The sequence below is a fragment of the Phoenix dactylifera genome, chromosome 10 (assembly GCF_051530095.1).
Source record: "Phoenix dactylifera cultivar Ajwa chromosome 10, Ajwa_hap1_PhDact_Kaust_v1.1, whole genome shotgun sequence".
Classification (NCBI taxonomy): Eukaryota; Viridiplantae; Streptophyta; class Magnoliopsida; order Arecales; family Arecaceae; genus Phoenix; species Phoenix dactylifera.
The window spans coordinates 375001-380000 of NC_143199.1; positions in this window are offsets into that span (position 1 = coordinate 375001).

Below are 5000 nucleotides of genomic sequence, written 5' to 3' on the forward strand. Positions count from 1 at the left end.
TGGGCCACGCGCAGCGGGCCCACGACGGAGCCGGCACGCTCCTTCTGCTGGCGCGGCGCTCGGTCTACGCCTCCGGCCGGCCGTTGCGGCGGCCGTGCACGGCGCTTCGGATCGGTCGGCCCGTCGTCCCGTCCCTGACGAAGTTTTCGCGGCCGCGCGCGCGCGGAGTTGGATCGGCCTTACTTGGTCCGATCCTTCGCCCTCGCATGTTGCGTGGGCTCGGTCCCGTCCCGTTCGGTGAAATCTTTGTCCGCTCTGGTGCGTCCCTGTGGGTTCCTTTGTCGGTTTTGCGGGTTCGGCCGGGCCTTCCGTGCCGGCCCGTCGGCTCGCTCGGATGGGCCCCGCGGAGTTGGCCCACGACGGAGCCGGCACGCTCCTTCCGCTGGTGCGGCGCTCGGTCTATTCCTTCGGTCGGCCCTTGCGGCGGCCGTGCGCGTTGCTTCGGATCGGTCGGCCGGTCTTCCCGTCCCTCATGAAGTGTTCGCGGCCGCGCGCGCGCGGAGTTGGATCGGCCTTACTTGGTCCGATCCTTCGCCCTCGCATGTTCCGTGGGCTCGGTCCCGTCCTGTTCGGTGAAATCTTTGTCCGCTCTGGTGCGTCCCTGTGGGTTCCTTTGTCGGTTTTGCGGGTTCGGCCGGGCCTTCCGCGCCGGCCCGTCGGCTCGCTCGGATGGGCCCCGCGGAGTTGGCCCACGACGGAGCCGGCACGCTCCTTCCGCTGGTGCGGCTCTCGGTCTACGCCTCCAGCCGGCCCTTGTGGCGGCCGTGCGCGGCGCTTCGGTTCGGTCGGCCGGTCTTCCTGTCCCTCACGAAGTGCTCGCGGCCGCGCGCGCGCGGAGTTGGATCGGCCTTACTTGGTCCGATCCGTCGCCATCGCATGTTGCGTGGGCTCGGTCCCGTCTCGGTGAAATCTTGGGCCGCTTTGGTGCGTCCCTGTGGGTTCCTTTGTCGGTTTTGCGGGCTCGGCGCCGGGCCTTCCGCGCCGGTCCGTCGGCTCGCTCGGACGGACCGTGCGCAGGTGGTCCCCGACGGAGCCGGCACGCTCCTTCCGCTGGCGCGGCGCTCGGTCTATGCCTCCGGCCGGCCCTCGCGGCGGCCGTGCGCGGCGCTTCGGTTCGGTCGGCCGGTCGTCCCGTCCCTCACGAAGTTCCTGCGGCCGCGCGTGCGTGGAGCGGGATCGGCCTTACTTGGTCGGATCCGTCGCCCTCGCCTGTTGCGGGGGCTCGGTCCCGTCCCGTTCGGTGAAAGCTTTGCCCGCTCTGGTGCGTCCCCGTGGGTTCCTTTGTCGGTTTTGCGGCCTTGGCGGCGGGCCTTCCGTGTCGGCCCGTCGTGGGCCCGCTGCGCGTCCGTGCGCGGTGCTTCGGATCGGTAGGCCCGTCGTCTGGGTCCCTTACGAAGCTTTGCGCGACCGCTCCTTTGTCGCCGGTCCCCTGTTAGGGCTGACCGAGCCCTCCGTTCGCCCCCTGGCCCGTCGCATGGGCCCCCGGCGCCTCCGCGGCGCCCCACCGAAAACTGTCACGACGCGCATCCAGCGCCGACGAGGTCGCAGGTTACGTGCGGCAGCCGGGGGGCTAGGCCGAGCGGCGGCGGGCCCGCCCACGGACGGGCGCGGGGAGGAGCGCAGCCGGCACGCGGCGCGGAGCGGCGGCGGCATGCCGCCGGGCGGCCGTCGGCTCAACCGTGCCCGAGTCCCGCGGGCACCGCGTCGCCCGGCCGGCGCGAGCGGCGGCGGGCCCGCCCGCGGACGGGCGCGGGGAGGAGCGCAGCCGGCACGCGGCGCGGAGCGGCGGCGGCATGCCGCCGGGCGGCCGACGGCTCAACCATGCCCGAGTCCCGCGGGCACCGCGTCGCCCGGCCGGCGCGAGCGGCGGCGGGCCCGCCCGCGGACGGGCGCGGGGAGGAGCGCAGCCGGCACGCGGCGCGGAGCGGCGGCGGCATGCCGCCGGGCGGCCGACGGCTCAACCATGCCCGAGTCCCGCGGGCACCGCGTCGCCCGGCCGGCGCGAGCGCACGAGGGCGGGAGGCAACCGGGCGGCGCCTGCGGAACCGGATGCGACGGCCGGCGCGGCACGGCCCCGACGGGTCCGCACCGAAGACCAGCGCGGTGCGGATCGACCGCTGATGAGGTCAGAGGTTACGTGCGGCAGCCGGCCGGCTGGCCCGAGCGGCGGCCGGCACGCGACGGGGATCGAGCGGCCCCGACGGCTTGCAGCCGGGCGGCCGACGGCTAGGCCGTACCGGAGTCCCGCGGTCGTTCGGGCGAAGGGGCGCATGCTGCGGGAAAGGCCTGCGGCGGCGAACCGTCCGCCCGGCCGGCCAAGCCTTCCGCGGCGGCGCGCACGTGGCGGCGCGGCCGAGATGACCGAGCGAAGCCCCGGCGATGGGCGGCACGCACGTGTCCGTGCGGCCGAGATGACCGAGCGAAGCCCGGGCGGCGCCCGCCGTGCGCCCTGCCGGATCGCGCCTTCCGCCGGCGCGCAACGCCGGTCCCGCGTTCCGGCCGCGGGAGAGGCCTGCGTCGGCGAACCGTCCGCCCCGCCGGCCGAACCTTCCGCGGCTGCGCGCACGTGTCCGTGCGGCCGAGATGACCGAGCGAAGCCCCGGCGACGGGCGGCGCCCGCCGTGCGCCCCGGCGGATTGCGCGGCCCGCCGGCGCGCAACGCCGGGCCCACGTTCCGGCTGCGGGAAAGGCCTGCGGCGGCGAACCGTCCGCCCCGCCGGCCGAACCTTGCGCGGCGGCGCTTACGTGTCCGTGCGGCAGAGATGACCGAGCAAGCTCCGGCGATGGGCGGCGCCCTCCGTGCGCCCCGCCGGATCGCCTGCGAGCGGCGAGCGTCCGAGCGGGCCCCTTTCGCAACTTCCCTCGGTACTCTAAACACCCCTTGCCTCTCGGTCTTCCCCCCGACCCTCTCGGTATTTGCTCGGATATGTGCATGCATCGTCCCTCGTCGCCTTCGGTTATCCTCCCCGGGGTGGGCTTTGCGCCGACGCGCCAACGGGGTGGTAGGGGGGCTGCAGCCGCGGCCGCCGCGTTTCGCCATCCGCGCGTGCGCCGCCGGATCCGAGTGGAGGTCGCGGGCGACTCGTCGATGCTTGTACTAGGGGCGCATGCCGGCAGCCCCCCGCGGGGTGCGGGACCCCCGATCGGCGTGCGAGGGACGGGCGTCCGGGCGGGCCCCGTTTCCAACTTCCCTCGGAACATTAAAACCCCCCGACCCCCTCGGTCTTCGCTCCGGCCCTATCGCTATTGCTCGGATATGTGCATCCACCGTCCCTCGTTGCCTTCGGTTATCTACCCCAGGGTGGGCCTTGCGCCGATGCCCCGATGGGGTGGCAGGGGTGGGGCTGCCGCGGCCGGCGCGTTTCGGCATCCGCGCTTGGGGGCTCGGACCCGAGTGGAGGTCGCGGGCGGCTCGTCGATGCCTGCACCGGGAGCGCATGCCGGCAGCCCCCCGCGGGGCGCCGGACCCCCGATCGGCGTGCGATGGACGGGGGGAGGGGCGGGCCCGGTTTGCAAATTCCCTCGGTACTTTAAAATCTCACGGCCCTGTCGGTGCTCCCTCCGGCCCTATCGCCACTGCTCGGATATGTGCATCCACCGTCCCTCGTTGCCTTCGGTTATCTACCCCGCGGTGGGCTTTGCGCCGATGCCCCGATGGGGTGGCAGGGGGGCACGCTCTAGGCCGTGCCACGGGGCGCGGGCGCCGGCGCCGTACGTCCCTCGCGGCGGCCGTGAGCGGCACCTCGGCTTGCTCGGTCTGTCCTCCCGGGACGCGTGACCCGTGCGACCGGGACGCGCATCCCGTGCGACCGGGACGCGTGTCCGGGCCGCTCCCGTTTGCAACGCTCCTCGGTACTTTGGAACGCTTGGGGTGGGCTTTGGGCGGATGCCCTGCCGGGGTGGTAGGGAGGGGGGGCGGCTGCTGCCGCGGCGGGACTTCCGCTCCACTCCGCACAAGTCCGTCGCCTCGCGGCGGGCGCGCCCGGCACCGTTCGTCCCCGAGGGAGCCGGCACGCGCCCGCCGAGGCCCCGGCGCATGGGCGCCGCCGCCGGCCGTCCGCGCGGCGGCCGTGCGCCGGCTTCCTCCGTCGGCCCTCCCGGGATGCGCGACCCGTGCGACCGGGACGCGCATCCCGTGAGACCGGGACGCGTGTCCGGGCCGTTCCCATTTGCAACGCTCCTCGGTACTTTGGAACGCTTGGGGTGGGCCTTGGGCGGATGCCCCGCCGGGGTGGTAGGGAGGGGGGGCTGCTGCTGCCGCGGCGGGACTTCCGCTCCACTCCGCACAAGTCCGTCGCCTCGCGGCGGGCGCGCCCGGCACCGTTCGTCCCCGAGGGAGCCGGCACGCGCCCGCCGAGGCCCCGGCGCATGGGCGCCGCCGCCGGCCGTCCGCGCGGCGGCCGTGCGCCGGCTTCCTCCGTCGGCCCTCCCGGGATGCGCGACCCGTGCGACCGGGACGCGCATCCCGTGAGACCGGGACGCGTGTCCGGGCCGTTCCCGTTTGCAACGCTCCTCGGTACTTTGGAACGCTTGGGGTGGGCCTTGGGCGGATGCCCCGCCGGGGTGGTAGGGAGGGGGGGCTGCTGCTGCCGCGGTGGGACTTCCGCTCCACTCCGCACAAGTCCGTCGCCTCGCGGCGGGCGGGCCCGGCACCGTTCGTCCCCGAGGGAGCCGGCCCGCGCCCGCCGAGGCCCCGGCGCATGGGCGCCCCCGCCGGCCGTCCGCGCGGCGGCCGTGCGCCGGCTTCCTCCGTCGGCCCTCCCGGGACGCGCGACCCGTGCGACCGGGACGCGCATCCCGTGCGACCGGGACGCGTGTCCGGGCGGTTCCCGTTTGCAACGCTCCTCGGTACTTTGGAACGCTTGGGGTGGGCTTTGGGCGGATGCCCCGTCGGGGTGGTAGGGAGGGGGGGCTGGCGCCGCCGCGGCGGGCCTTCCGCCCCCCTCCGCACAAGTCCGTTGCCTCGCGGCGGTCGTGCCCGGCACCGTTCGTCCCCGACG